This window comes from Colobus angolensis, unplaced genomic scaffold (assembly GCF_000951035.1).
Source record: "Colobus angolensis palliatus isolate OR3802 unplaced genomic scaffold, Cang.pa_1.0 Scaffold183, whole genome shotgun sequence".
NCBI lineage: Eukaryota > Metazoa > Chordata > Mammalia > Primates > Cercopithecidae > Colobus > Colobus angolensis.
In genome coordinates this window covers 4214535-4231115 of record NW_012114966.1, presented here as the reverse complement: position 1 = coordinate 4231115, position 16581 = coordinate 4214535, and the positions used below count along the sequence as shown (strand labels likewise).

General features: G+C 36.2%; 1 pseudogene across 1 annotated transcript in view; it reads left to right on the top strand.

The window, feature by feature from the left end:
- Window positions 1-5102: 5102 nt before the first annotated feature.
- LOC105510130 overlaps window positions 5103-16581 on the top strand; it is an 18447-nt pseudogene continuing 6968 nt past the window's right edge. Inside the window, exon 1 of the transcript XR_001001527.1 lies at window positions 5103-5108. The product of XR_001001527.1 is annotated as a 60S ribosomal protein L31 pseudogene (transcript). The remainder of the gene's footprint in view (window positions 5109-16581) is intronic.

Sequence of the window (16581 nt, the reverse complement as noted above, 5' to 3'; positions counted from 1 at the left end):
CAGAAACTTTCAAGTTGTCTTTCACCATCCTAATTCAAAGATTTTGGAGGTGGAGGCTTTTTTATTGTACATTGACAAATTATTCATATGTATATTTAAAATGTACAAAGTAATGTTATGAATTTTTTTTTTTTTTTTTTTTTTTGCAGTCTTGCTCTGTCACCCAGGCTGGAGTTCCGTGGCGCAATCTCGGCTCACTGCAACCTCCATCTCCTGGATTCCAGCGATTTTCCTGCCTCAACCTCCCAAGTAGCTGGGATTATAGACATGCACCATCACTCCTGACTAAGTTTTGTATTTTTAGTAGAGATGAGATTTCACCATGTTGGCTAGGCTGGTATTGAACTCCTGGCCTCGTGATCTGCCCACCTTGGCTTCCCAAAGTGTTGGGATTATAGGCATGAGCCACCACGCCCAGCCATGATATTTGAATACAATGTAAAATGATTAAATCAAATGGATTAACACCTCCATCACCTGAAATATTTAATACCTTTCGTATTCAGAACATTTGAAATTTTCTCTTACTGATTTTGAAATGTGAAGTACTCAATTATTAGCTATATTCACCACAGTGTGCAATAGCTTTTTAAAAATCAAATGTATTCCTTCTACGTAACTGAGGCTTTGTACCCTTTGACTATTATCTCCCCATTCCTCCTATCCCCCAACCTCTATAACCACCATTCTAACTTCTGCTTCTATAGTTCAATTGCTTTGGATTCCACATATTAAGTGAGAACATGTGGTATTTGTCTTTCTGTGTTTGGCTTATTTCACTTAAGATGATAGTCTCTGATTTCATCTGTGCTGTTGCACATAACAGAATTTTTTCCTTGTTAAAGGCTGAATAATATTTCATTCTATATATACTACACTTTAATCATTCATCCATTAATGGACATTTAGTGTGATTCTATAACTTGTTTATTGTGAATAGCACTACAATGGACATGGGAATGCAAGCATCTCTTCAACACAGAGATTTCAAATCTTTTGGGTAAATACCCAGAAGTGGGATTGGTGGATCATATGGCAATTCCATTTTTAGCTTTATGAGAAACTTCTATACTGTTTTTCACAATGGCTGCACTAACTTACACTCCCACCAACAGTGTACAAGGGTTCCCTTTTCTCCATACCCTCATCACCACTTGCTGTCTTTCACCATTTTGGTAATAGCCATTCCAACTGTTTAAGGTGACATCTCATGGTGGTTTTAATTTGTATCTCCCTAATAATTAGTGATGTTGAGCATGTTTTCCTGTATCTACTAGCCATTCATATGTCTTCTTTTGAAAACGTCTACGTAGGTCCCTTGCCCCTTTCTTAATCAGATCATTTGTTTTCTGTCTATATAGTTGTTTGAGTTCCTTACATATTTTGGATATTAATCCCTTATGAGATGTGCAGATTGCAAATATTTTCTCCCAGCCTCTAGGTTCTCTCTTCGTTCTGTTGTTTTCTTTGTTATGCAGAAGCTTTTTCACTTCTTTACTTTTGTAATTCATTTGTCAATTTTTGCTTTTGCTGCCTGCACTTAAGGGGCCAAATTTAAAAAGCATTGCCTAGACCAATATTGTGTGGTTTTACTCCATGCTTTCGTCTAGCTGTTTTACACTTTCAGAATTTACATTTAAATCTCTTATCCATTTTGCATCTTTCATGCATATGGAGTGAGATAAGGGTCTAATTTTATTATTCTGTTTGTGAATATTCTGTTTCCCCAACACCACTTATTGAAGATATTGTCCTTTTGCCATTGTATATTCTGGTCACCCTTGTCAAAAATCAATTGACCATAGATGTGTGGGTTTATTTCTGGGTGCTCTATTCTGTACCATTGGTCAATGTGCTAATTTTTATGCCAATATCATTTGAAATCAGATGGGAGGATAACTTCAGCTTTGTTTTATTGTTTTGTTTTGTTGGGATTCTTTTTATTTTGTTGTTGTTTTGTTGTTTTTGCTCATGATTACCTTACTTATTTGGGGGCTTGGAGTTGTTTTGTGGTTTTGAATCAATTTTAGGAATTTTTTCCATATGAAAAATGACACTGGAATTTTGGTAGGCATTTCATTGACTCTATAGATCATGCTAGGTAGTATGTATATTTTAACTTTATTAATTATTTCATGCCATGAACACTGGATATTTTTCCATTTATTTGTGTCTCTTTAACTTCTTTCATTAAGGTTTTATTATTTTCTATGTACAGGTCTTGGTCACTTCTTTAAGTTAAATTTATTCCTAAATTTTTTTTGTAGCCATTATAAATAGGATTGCTTTCTTGATTCTTTTTCAGAAAGTTTGTTGTGAATGTAAAGAAATGCTACTAATTTTTGCATGATGATTTTGTACCTGCAGCTTTATTGAATTTGTTTATCAGTTCTAAGTATTTTTGTGAAATCTTTAGAGTTTTCTATATGTAAGATCATGTTATCAGCAAATAATGACATTTTTACTTCTATACTTATTTAGACTCGTTTTATTTTTTTTTCTCTTCCCTCATTTTTCTGGCAAGGTCTTCCAACTGTGTTGAATAGTAGTGATGAGAGTGGGTACTCCTGTCTTGTTCTGAACCTTAGAGGATACGGTTCCAATTCGTCATCATTAAGTATTAATATCATATTAGCTTTGGGCTTATTATACATGGCCTTTATTGTGTTGAATTATATCCCTTTTATACCTAATTTGTTAAATGTATTCATCATGAAAAGGTGTTTAATTTTGTCAAATGCTTTCTCTGCATCTAATGAGATGATCATATGATTTTTGTCTTTCTGTTAATGTGGTATATTGCATTTATTGATTTACAAATGTTGATCCATTCTTGCATTGCAGAAAAAAACTCACTTGATCGTGATGAATATCCTTTTAACGTGTTATTGAATTGGATTTTCTAGTATTTTGTTGAGGATTTTTGCATCTGTTTACCAAGGATATTGGCCTGCAGTTTTCTGTTCTTGTGATTTTCTTATCCGGCTTTGGAATCAGAATAATGCTAGCCTCATAAGAAAAGTTTGGAAGTATTTCCTCCTCTTTGACTCTTTGCAACAATGCATGGAGTATTGGTATTAGGTATTCTTTAAATGTTTGGTAGAATTCAGCAGTGAAGCCATCAGGTCCTGGGCTTTTCGTTGATAGAAGACATTTTCAATCTCCTTACTCACTATTAGTCTGTTCACATTTTCTCTTTCTTCACGATTCCGTCTTAGTAGGTTGTATGTGTCTAGGAGTTTGTTTCTTCTAGATTCTCCAGTTGATTGGAATATAATTGTTCATAGTAGTCTCTCATGATCCTTTGTATTTCTGAGCTGTCAGTTGTAATGTCTTCTCTTTCGTTTCTGATTTTATATATTTGAGTCTTCTCTTTTATTCCTTAGTCTAGCCAAAGGTTTATCAATTTTGTTTATCTTTTAAAAAACTAACTTTGTTTCATTAATCTTTTCTATTGTTTTTCTAGTCTCTATTTTATTTACTTCTGTTCTGATGTTTAGTATTCCTGTCCTTCTGTTAATATTGGGCATAGTTTGTTCTTTTTCCTTTCCCGGAGTTCCCTGAGTGACGTTAAGTTGTATGTGTTTGTGATCATTTCTCTTTTTTGATGTAGATGTTTATTGCTGTAAACTTTCCTCTTAAAACTGATTTTGCTGCATCTCATAAATTTTGGTATATTGTGTTCCCAATTTTTTGTCTCAATAAAGTTTTAAATTTTCCTTTTAATTTCTCCATTTATCTATTGAATGTTTGAAAGAATATTGTTTAACTTCCTTATATTTGTGAATTTTCTAAAATTCCTCCTGTTACTGATTTCCGATTATATGCCATTGTAGTTGGAAAAGGTACTTGATATGATTTCCATTTTGTTAAATTTCCTAAGACTTGTATTCTGGCCTAACATATGATCTATCCTGGAGAATATTCATTGAATGCTTGGGAAGAATGTGTATTCTGTTCCCTTGGGGGAAGATGTTCTGTAAATGTCTTTTAGGTCTTTTTTATTGATGAGTGACATTCAAATCCAATTTTTTATTAATTTTCTGTCTGAATGATTTTTTCATTACTAAAATGGTATATTGAAGTTCCTTATAATACAACTTATAAATTAAAAATAGATAGTAAGTCAATAGATTCACAAAGCAAATTGTTATTCTTATCCACATTTCCAAAACAAAGACACAAAAACACCAAAAAAAAAAAGTAATTATGCTGAAAATGGGGGACACATTGAGGATATGGGACAAACCCAAATTCTTAGAATTTATATAGGTGTTGTTATTGTTATTGCTGTTTTATTGCACTGAATTATATAAGAAATGAGAAAATCAAACAATCCTTATGACAAATCTCTTTTGGAGTTTATTGAACATACTACTGCCTCTCAGCTGCAGAGACCACATGTTTCTGTATGCCAAGAACAACTACACATCATGTATAAAACTAAGGTCAAGTGTACAGCAGATTTCAAGCAAATCATTATTCCCCAAAAGATAATTTTGCATAGTTTTTTGAAGGAAATTAGTCTCAATTTGTTGATTCTTTTCAACAAAAATGTTAAGCTACACATGTTTTTTACTTCATTTTACATTTGTCTGAATAAAGCAATCCCTCCAACATATTTGCAGCGTTTTGCAACATCAGATGTTGCTTCCAGCTGCAAAAAAAAAAAAAAAAAATTATCCTTTATGCTCCCTTATGCTCTAAACAATTTAGAATGTTTATATCTGTAGAAACAGTAGCTACATGAGGAGTTCAGTACCCAAGAGGTGGTTGTTTCTATGCACTACTAGACTATATCAAAGACAGCATTGTCAAGTACTTAATGATTGGCTTTTCATGTGGGACCCAACATTCCAAGAGGGCCTTTATTATTCCTACCAATCTGGCTTTAGTTTATCTTCTACAGACACTCCAGATTAAACTTTCTTCATTATCATTACAGAACTACACAAATAAGTGGCGCATCTGTTCAGGAAGTGGTTTATTATCTGTTTGGATGAGGTTCGAGATGAATAGAAAAAATAACTATAGAGGAGACAAATGCACCAAGGTTTATGCCCACTGTGGAATTCAAGACCAGTTTTGTTATCTCTGAAAATCCTTTGGTCTCTCCCTTCCACTGAATGGGGAATTATTAACTAATGATTTGGTACCATTAATCATGAGGAAGAATGCAAAGCAGATAGAAATCAAACCAAAACAAATGCACAGAAACCTGGCACGTGATAAGGGTCTAATAACGACCTCACATTGTTCCATTCAATTTCCGGCCCATCTCTCCAAAAGAAAACTTGAAGAACTGTAAATATTTTACCAACAATCCCATATCACATATTTCTCATGCAAAACAAGGCTGTATAAATAAATCTGTTGATTAGGAATGCATCAACACATTACAGCTGTGCCATTCACATGGGGCTTGCAACCAATCTTTTCTGTTACTATTAGGCTTACACCATTCATTTTAGAACTAGCATAAGGCCTAGGCAGTCTGAAGAATCTATGCCAGCCCCGGTCAGGTCTGCATTCAGGTATTTGTCTGCAACATACCTTGACTGTACTCCCAGTTTGCCATAGCTCAGTCATAAAATGTGCTACAAGTGGTTCATTTCTGTTAATAACTAAATAACAGTGAAAACAGAAACAACAATAATAATACTACTTACTCAAACTTTAACATGAAAGTAAATAACCTGATAAGCTTGTTAAAATGCAGATTCTGGCCAGGCGTGGTGGCTCACGCCTGTAACCCCAGCACTTCGGGAGGCTGAGGTGGGCAGATCACGAGGTCAGGAGATTGAGACCATCCTGGCTAACACGGTGAAACCTCGTCTCTACTAAAAATACAAAAAATTAGCCGGACGTGATGGCGGGCGCCTGTAGTCCCAGTTACTCGGGAGGCTGAGGAAGGAGAATGGTGTGAACCCAGGAGGCAGAGCTTGCAGTGAGCTGAGATCGCGCCACTGCACTCCATGCACTCCAGCCTGGGCAACAGAGCGAGACTCATCTCAAAATAAGTAAATAAATAAATAAATAAGTAAATAAGTAAACAAATAAAACTAAATAAATAAAAATTCAGATTCTGTTTCACTAAGTCTGGGGTGGGGACTAAGATTGTATTTCTAACAAGCTCCCAATCTTGCTGATGTTTCTGGCATGTAGAAAATACTAGCGTGGAAATAGACCTATGGTGTCTAATAATGCTAGCCACCTGTGGCTACTGAGCACTCAAACTGCAGCTACCCAAATGGAGACGTGCCCTGAGTATAAAATGCACATCAGACATCAAATGCTTACTGCTCCCCAAAATACAATAGGTCATTAATAATTTTGTATTGATTAAATATTTAAATGATTTTCTTATATTATAGTTAAATAAAATATATTATTTAAATTAATTTTACCTGTTTATATTTACTTTTTAAAATGTGGCAACTAGAAATTTTAAAATTATGTATATGGCTTGCACATTTCCACAATGCTGAGATGAACAACTTGAGAGTTTTTTGTTTCTTTAATGTATATATGTTAAACATTATATACATCACCATACCTTAAAAAATATCTCTTTGACATGCCTGCCTGGAGGTGGGATAACTCTATTCTTGCCACCAATCAAGTAGATGAACCTATTAAAATGCATTCAGCAGAAATGAAATCAAACAGCATTAAGCTACAAGGAAAATTATTTGTTCAGGTAACAGTAAACTAAGACTGGAGTACTTAATTTGGAACTCTGACTCTATTTCTTTTTAATTCTCTTAGTTAGATCCAATGCTCAGGCAATGTGGCACATCTGCAACTGGAAAAAAAAAAAAAACAGAGAAAAAAGAGATAATCTCTTCCTTGAGTTGCTGTTTTAAAAACAAGAAAACTTTTCCAGAAACCACTAATAAACTTTAATTCCATCTCATTGTTTCAAACTGAGTCAGATCCCCAGTCTTGAACTAGTTCTTGTGAACTAAAAATTGACATGTTCTTATTACCTTAGATAGAGTTGCTTGCATCAATCACTGATAAAAAGAAATGGAATTAACAAGGTTCAGTTGAACTAATCATGAAACATCCCCAGAAAAGTGAAGTTGATCTTCCAAAGTGCAAGGCCATCACCTGATGGGAAATAAATAGGGTGGAGGAGGATAGACTCAAGACCAACAACAGTAGGTGAGACCCCTCTTGTGTTGTATAGGGCTATTATTTTGAGAAAAGTATACTTGATAACGGTATTTTTTTTCCAAAGCAACAGGTCTTTTATTGGATCATTTGACTATCACGATTAGTTCTTTGGAATCATCTGGCATCTTGTTTATGTAACCAGACAACTGTTACAACTTATTCAGCTTGCTAAACTGTCCCTTTTTCAGAGACATAGATGCTATCAAAATTTTTTCTGATACTCTTGTTTTTAGCTGTTGTGGCTTGCTGAATCAAAGCAGTTGAATTTGAAACAAGTTCAATGTCATTTCCTTCGAGGACTAAGTCATCTTTCAGGCCTTGAGATACTGAACAAGCAACACCTGGCCTCATCTGAACCCTGTGGAGATTTTATATATATGTGTGTGTATATATATATATTTGAGATGGAGTTTCACTCTTGTTGCCCAGGCTGGAGTGCAATGGCGTGATCTCGGCTCACTGCAACCTCGGCCTCTAGGGTTCAAGTGATTCTCCTGCCTCAGTCTCTCAAGTAGCTGGGATTACAGATGCCCGTCAGCATGCCTGGCTAATTTTTTGTAGTTTTAGTGGAGACAGGTTTCACCATGTTGGCCAGGCTGGTCTCAAACTCCTGACCTCAGGCAATCCTCCCACCTCAGTGTCCCAAAGTGCTGGGTTTACAGGCATAAGCCACCTCACCTGGCCTTATCCAAGAAATGTCTGATTTCAACACGAGACCTAATCTCAGGGATAATGACATGGATGGGGAAGTGAGCATCCACAGACCTCATATTGTAATGGAAGTCCAGTGTAACACCTTTGATCATGTTCTGTACATTACTACGAATAGTGCAAACAGTAGCCACTTTCTTTCTATTTCCCCCCTTTTGTCAACCTTGAGACTCTTCTTTCCCTTTCCAAGGAGACTAAGTTCTACATTGATGTGACCAAAGTCCCTCTGCAGGTTTCCTCTGGGGCCCTTCACAAAAACTATGCATCCCTTCAGAGTGACGTTGACATTTTCTGAAATATCAACAGTCTGCCAATAATGGTCTTCATTCTCACAGTAGATGTGGCAAACAGTGGTAAAAATTTTTATATTATATATATATACACACACACACACACACACACACCCATATATTAGAACCCAGAATCCTGTCACTTCATAATATGATATTGCTGACTCTCTCCAGACAGCTCTTCAGGTATGCCCACAGGCATAAATTGTGTGAACTATGTATACTTAACTGTCACCTTTTTTTCCCATGCAATCTGCCATAGAAATCTTTTCATTTAGATTTATATGACGATTTTTGCCGACTAAAATATCCCATTGTAAGCAAATGCTTTAGTTTAGAACTTTCCAGTCAGCATGCCATGAGTGGACTTCAGGTACATCTCAAGCTGTTAATCCACTCAGCCTTCAGTGTAGCCAGGTGAAGCCAGGGGCTTCCCAGCATATAGCTTTATTAGAGCAAGATTCTGATGGCCCTGCTCAATCATAAAATTTGTAAAGCATAGCCACTAATTTCTGCCAGTTTTTGATATTTCTGTTATTTTGAAATTTTCATTATTAGAAGCAAATTACTATAAACATTATTAGTCATACATATTTTCCCAGTTGTTGGTTCTGGCAATAAAATTTTAGACACTTGTATTTTCAGCAGGTTTTTTAAGGCTTCAAGAAATAGACATGCGTAACACTCTTTAAGTATTAGAACTTTATTGTTGAGAAATATGAAGATGTAGAAAGATAGTGGTTACATTCCCATCAGCTCTTCATCAAGATTCTTATCAAGTTCATTTGATATCACTTGGGATAACAATTAGAAATGAGGTGATCTGTCTCACTCAACTTTCTGATATTTAGACATCCTAAAGTGGAGTAATGTCAAACCAGTACAGAGGAGGTTGGCTTCGCTAATATTCATTTAACCTATGGATGGTTTGAGCCAGTACTTGCTCCATGGATACCAGAGGTGTTTCCATTCAAATTTCCCAGGGGTGTGTGTGTGTGTGTGTGTGTGTGTGTGTGTGTATACTTCCAAGCAGATAAAAGAGAGGCAGAGAAAAGTGGGCAGGCAGTACACAGACAAAAAAAACAGACAGACAAACAATATTTTCTGATGAAATTGGCTGAGCTTAAAATATTTTTAAAAGGTTAGAAACCTAAAGCAACACTTTTCCAAAAATTCATATTATTAGTTCCATTTTACAAAGAAGATGAAGGAGGCTCAAAGTCTAACAAAACCAGAAAGTCTTCAGAGTGATGTTTGACTCAAAATTCTATGCTCTCTATTTGAAGCCAGCTTTATCATCCAGAAAGGAACTGGTAGTGATGCAGGACAAGCAAGACCCAAAATTGAGGCTTAGCCTGGGAGGGTTTTTGGCTCTGCGCAGGGGTTCTTGGCTTTGCCCAGGAAAGAATTCAAGGGTGAACCGGTGGTGTTACACAGCAACTTTTATTGAAGGTGCAGTGTACAGCAGCCAGCAGAGGTACTGCTCCTTGCAGAGCAGGACTACCAGTAGGCAATGTGCCCAGAGTGGCAGCTCAAAGGCATGTCTGCTTGCATATTTATATCTACTTTAAATTATATGCAGAAATTCCTAGGAAAAAAGTGGCAACTTAGTCGTTATCATGGAAGAAGGCAGCAATTTCCAAGTGTTGCCACGACAATGGTAAATTAATGTGGCACACTGGTGAGGTGTGTCTTATGGAAAGCTGTTTCCCACACTGGACCTGTTTTAGCTCATTCTCTATTTGCCCTGGTGTCTGAGCCCCGCCTCCAGAGTCAAGTAGCATGGGCTGCCCTGTTGCCATTTTCTAAATTCATGGAAAATGTTCATGTTGATTTGGGTGAAACTTGACCTTGATACAGCAGAACAATTTGCAAGTTCATATTCAGTGAGCTGCACAATGAAGGTGCCAGATCCACATTAGCATAACACAATCACAAATGACTGTACAGTAGTCCTCTGTGAAAAATGGCTACATTAATGATTGCCTACTGATCAGTCTAAGTTCTAGAAGAAGATTTGCTAGGAATATCCCTGAGAGGCCTTGAATTGCTCAGCACTTGTACTATACAGTCTGGATTTTATGTGGTGTTCATCATTGTCTTATACATTCAGACTATATAAAGGTTGCCAATAAGCAAACATAGAATCAGTTGGGTAAACTACATCTTGATAATAAATTCTGTAGAAATTGGTAAGTAAGCTGTAAAGTTACAATGATTTATCAGAATGATTAAAGCCATAATTTTTTATACCATTGGTTTGAACCACACAGACACTGCTGCTGAAAGGAGTCAATCATGTATACCCTACATCTGAAAAACCAAATTTTAAAACTTTGTGTTAATGTTAAATATATTCATGTAAAAAATGGATCTGACATGGGTAAAACATGCAGAATACACATATGCACCAATAGTCTGTTTATTACATATACTTTGTTGGCTCCTTGTTTTCTGAATAAACAAAGTGGGCAAGGAGACTCTAACTTTCTCCATAATTACACTTGTGAGATCATTTCATTCAACAAATATTGCTTCAGATGCTATTATGTGCCAGGCAGACAAAAGGATGCAACACTAAGCAAGATGGATATTCCTTTACCTTCAAAGAGCCTGAAGTCTAGAGAGAGAGAAACAATTACAATTGTTTATCTGACAATTACTAGACAGTGTAATGAGAACTCTGCTTGGAGAAGAGCAAGGCATGGTTGCTCCTAACCTACATTTTGGAGGAACAACTTCTAATCTGATCTGACAAAAAAGTTAGGTGAAGAATGGTAAGAATAAGAGAATATCCTATGAAAAGGCCAGAAGTTTAGAGAAAAATATTCATTCAGGGAACTGCAAATATTCAGGCATGTCTATAACATAAAGTCTAAATGGGGAATGGTGTAAAAAGAAGTTGAAGAAATAAGCTACAAGGACATCACAAACTCCAAAGCAAATTAAATAATTTGGACATTATTCTGAGGGCAATTGAGAGCAAGGTTGCCAGATAAAATGTAGAAGGCCCAGCAAGTTTGAATTTCAAAGAAACAACAAATAATTTTTAGTATAAGTATGTCTTATTACTAAAAAGATATGATTAAAAAATCATTGTTTATTTGAAATCGAAATAACTGGGTATTCTGTGTTTTTATTTACTTAATCTGATGACCTTCATAGGAAGCCACTAAAGGAGTTTAAGCAGAAGAGTTAAATGACATAATTTAAGGTTTAGAGAGATACCACTGGTTGTGATATAGAAAACAAATTCATTCATTTGTTCACCTATGACATCATTTTTTAAGCAGCCACCTTAAGATTTAAGTAAGAAACAAATCTGTAATTCCAAGAAAAACTTAGGGCAGTGTCTTTTGAGTAGCATCCTTCATATTCTTGCCATATTCTCCCTTCCTGTATTGATATGTATGCTGCAATATGTGGAGTGATTAACTGTACAGCACATTGACTGCGGAGCCAGAGAATCTGGATTGAGTCTCTGACATCCTTTACTCATGAATTGTGCAAGATACTTAACCTCTTATGTCTCAGTCTCTTTATTTGGGAAAAACAAATATAATGTTTTCTGCAAATTTTAAGGATCAAATGAGTTAATGTATGTAAAGCCCTTAGAACAGTGTCTGACACAGAATAAACCTTATGAAAGCATCCATTCTTACTTTAAGTATTAACTATGTTTTCTTCAAGTAAAATTTTTTAACTTAAATAAATTTACCTAAAGCAAAACATTGTATCATGATTATAAGTTGAAAATTAATTATTTCATTTGCCATAAATAGAAGTTCACAGCATAATTTCAACTTTAAAAAATACAACAATAACAACAAACAATCATACTGGATTTATTCTTTTGCAAAACAACAATGAAACGTATTTTTTAAATCTCACTGTTGCATTTTACAGAAGAGGAAATTGAGGCTCAGAAGAGAAGAGAATTTCCTCGGTCATAGTGACTTAAGCACGCAGCTCGGCAATGTATCTGTGGTCATTAATTCCTAATTCAGGGCTTTCTCCAATGTATCTATGGCTGTTTTATCGTAAAGGTTTAGTGTACATACTTGCAGAGCTGCATAGCTTTGGACCTTTAATTTTTCTAAAACTCCTGTAGTCAAGTATTACTGCCTGACTACAATTTCCAAACCTTTCTTTATTGTTGCCTTTATTGTTATTCACTGAGCTTTCTAAAGTTCCATCTCACTCAGCCCTTAAGAGAGGAGTAAAGTTCTCACCTCACTGGAGTGGGAGCAGAGCTCTCTAGCTGCTGTTCCTGTGGTCAGGCGAGATGGACCTTTCCATTGAAGAAAGTTTAGAAGAAGCTTCTAGATACACACATACAAACGCATGCACACACACACACACACACCACACACACTTTTCTGCACCTATTAATACCTCTTTTTTAACATTAGATCCCTCCTCTTTATGCTTCCATTGGCTCCTTTCTTTTTTACTCCTTCTTCTGTTCTATTTTAGTTTTTCCTGGTTCTGAGCTCCTGGAGGCAGGCAAAGTAGGAAGCAAAATATATCAGCAGGCTTAATGCAAAGACAAACAAATGTTGCAATTGCCAAAATCAAAATATTCACTCATGTATCACCTAAAAGTACTCTGGTTGACATACATCAGAAAACTCTGCTGAAAAGAATCCTGTCCCCAGAATTCTAGGCAAACAAGGAGTGAAGAGCTGAAGCCCCAGTCACCTGACACTGAGAAAGCAGCACCTCTCCAAGTAGACATGCTGATGACCAAGGACAAACATTTTATTTTTCTATGGCAGGCCTTTTCACATGTAGTGATGAATAACAAGCTTTCAAAATAAACGATGTCCTAATAATGCAAGTACACACAACTAGCACCATTCAGTGTCCCGTATTTATGTGCTAGATTTTACAAGTCAAGGCGGCCCTCGTAATGATTTTGATAAAGAAATGTAATTCATACCTGGCTGGCTGAAGCAAGCATTTAAAATACAAAATCCATTTAGTACCGATTAGCTTTAGGACATTATTTAGGACATTATTTAATATCTGCCACAATGGCAGATATTAGACAGAACGTTTTTCTCTTTCCTTTGAAACAGTTTATCAATCACCCTTGCTCCTGACAAGCCCTTAGGAGGAAAGCATTTATCAGAGTGTATTATAAAACTCTAAAAATAAAGGCTGAAACTAGTGTTTATAAGGAGAATACAGGCTGATTGCAAAGACTTGAGAAAACACTGTTTAGTCTCCAAGTCTCTTCAGGCAAGAGGAGAAGTCAAGCTTGCAGAGATGCATTGGTAGTGCTCTGGAGTAGAGGGAAGAAATCTGTTAGTGGATTCTTAAAATGTAATGTGCAGAGATGAAGGAGTTGTACAATACAGTGAGTAATATTGGCTTTCAACAAGCAATGTGAAATGTATAGATAATATGGTGCTTTTTGAAGTTGCAAATGACACAGAATTTAGAATACCCAGTGGAGTTGAACAAGCAATAAAAACCTTGTATGAGGAATGGTAATACTTATAACTTGCACAATGTTGTGCTATTCGTCTTGAAGACGGGAACTGAAAAGTATCTTGTAGTTAGAGCAGCAATCTAGAAGTTCTTGACTCCAGTTTGCTTTTAAGAAGTCCTTAATTTCTTCCAGGCCTCTATTCCACTTTTGGAAAAATAGTTTCCAGGTGTATCTTCCAGAGGCCTAAAAGTAAAGGTTCTCAATGCTTGCAGCAAATTAGAATTACATGGGAAATTATAAAAAAAGAATTATTAAACAGCACCCAAAATTAACTAAGACTCGTGGATGCTAGGATCCAAACATCTTTTTTTGTTGTTGTTGAATTTAAATATCTCAAATGATTCTAATGTCCAATTAGAGTTAGGAGCCATTGGCTGAGAATAGTAGTTCTCAAAATATGTTGAATATTGAGAAGTTTTAAAAATCCAAATGCTCATATCACACAATATCAATTAAATCAGAATTTCTGGGGATAGATCCCAATGCCAATAATTTATAAAGCTTCTCAAATGATTCCCAAGTGTATTCAACTTAGTGGGCCATTGGTCTATATTATTGTATCTCAAACTTAAATGTGTATATGGATGGTTTGGGGGATCTTATTAAAATGTAGATTCTTATTCAGTAGATGGGGCCTGATAACTCTTAATTTCACAGCAAACTCTTAGGTGATGCAGCTGTTGCTGCTCCAGGCATTTGATGTAACAAAGAAGTCTTGAAGAATTAAATGCAAACTCCTGACATAAGCATTCAAAGCCCTCCATATTCATCAGGAACTTTATGTACACTGCTTTGGGCTAAGACCCAAAAGTCCTTAAATGGCACATTCTCCTCCTCACAAGATCCATAAATGTTTTATTTCAGTACTATTTCCCAACCCTCCTCTTAGAAAATACAAGAAATGGGAAAATGGAAAATGAGTGCTCAAGAGTTATTTGAAAAGAGCATTTGGTGTCATGTCATGCTGGGTCCTTTTTACCTTTTACCTTTTTACCTTCAGTAGGGATGACACCAGGTTCAAGAAGCCAAAGAGGAGATCTGGAGCCAGTGAATTAAACAGAGGTTTATTTGTGAATACTTACTCACCAGGGTAATCCAGTGGCAGTGGGCTGGACAGGAGAATTGCAACAGCTTGTAAAAAGCATGCTGTTTATATAGCACTTTTACTTACCGCCCTCCCATAACAACCTAGATGTGGCAACCCTCGTTTCTTAAGTCAAGCTATTACTGTCAGGTATATCTGGCATACAGGATATGCTTAAGGTAAGTTATTGCTCTCAGATGCATCTACCATACAAGATCATCTTCAGGATATGCTTAGGTTAAGTTACTGCTGTCAGGTGCATCTACTATACATCTCGTCATACCTCCTGCCCAAATTCATAAACTTTCTGGAGTAGCAAAATATCATATGTTAACGCAATGCAGAAGCTACGTATAACCCAGTCTTAAGACTTGGGCCCCAAGAGCTGCAGACTGCAAGAACCACTCTATGACTCCCCCATTGTAAATGGCCTGAGTGTCAGATGGGGGTTAGAAGCTATCCCAACTTATATGTTGCAGTAACAACAGAATCGGGTTTCAGAAAAATCCTTAAAATGCATAACCATGGCAGGAAGTGTCTGAAAACACCCAGACCATCAAGATTTTTAATAGATGTTTGCTATATCTGCCTCCCTCCTTTTTACTTTTACAGTAATCACCTTTGTGTAGATTTTTAAAGATAACCCAAGTCTAGTACATTAATTTCCTATCTGACCTTTTCATCTTGTGTCTCTTTTGTCATCCATTTCATTGCCCAAGTTGCTATGCAAATAATTTTTACAAAAACACAGCTTTAATTATTATGCCACATTTTAAAAAATTATCAATAGTCCCTATTGCCAATAAGGTAACAGTAGTTGGATGACTCCAGTGGAGGAACTTCTGATGGACCCAAAAGCATGTTCCAAGAGAAGAGAGTCAGCTCTTGAGCTTCCATTGTGCAGAGGACTCTATGCTGAATTGAAACTATACCAGCCTCTGAGAGTCCTAGAATCTATGACACCTCAGTTGTAACAAGCATGATAAGTGCCCAGATTCTGGTTTCTAATATTATTATTCAGTAAAAGGAAGCAGAGCTCCTTGAAGAAATGGCTGATTGTTAGGGCTGGCCAGGAAAAATACAAGATGAGCCTGGAGCATCTAGTAATTTCTAAAAGTAAGGAAGTGCTCAAAAATCAAAATGTTAGGGGATTGTCAAGGGATACAAGTTCCGACATGAAAAAGCTCCCAGTGGCCAGAGGTAGAACAATTGAGCAACAAAATAAATAACAAATGTAGTAGTGAATTATAACACAAAGTATAAAATAAACATACATGAGTCTATGCTTATATAAATAAATTAATAGATAGATAATAGACAGAGGTGAGAAGAGACAAATCTCACTACAGAAGAATTCCAAATAATTTATGTGAAGTTTAGTTCTCCACTCTCTTCTTTGAGTGTCCATTGGACAGAGTGACTTGCTTCCAAAAATAGAGTAAGGAAGAGGGGAAAAAGCAACTTTGTAGTGCAGAATCCAGTAAACATTACCCTCATGATCTAATCAAGGTTAACATCACCAAACACAGGTCATGTTCACATGTTCATGGCATGTACTCTGAAAGGATATAACAAGGACGCTTTTGTGGTCTTCTCAGAAATCCATAACCCTAGTCTAATCACGAGAAACATATTAGATGAACTCAAGTTGAGAGAAATTGTACAAGATACCTGACCAGTACTCCTTAAAATGGTGAAAGTTATGAATAATGAGGAAAGACCGAACAATTTTCACAGACCAGAGGAGATTAAGAAGACATGACAGGCCGGGCGCGGTGGCTCAAGCCTGTAATCCCAGCACTTTGGGAGGCCGAGACGGG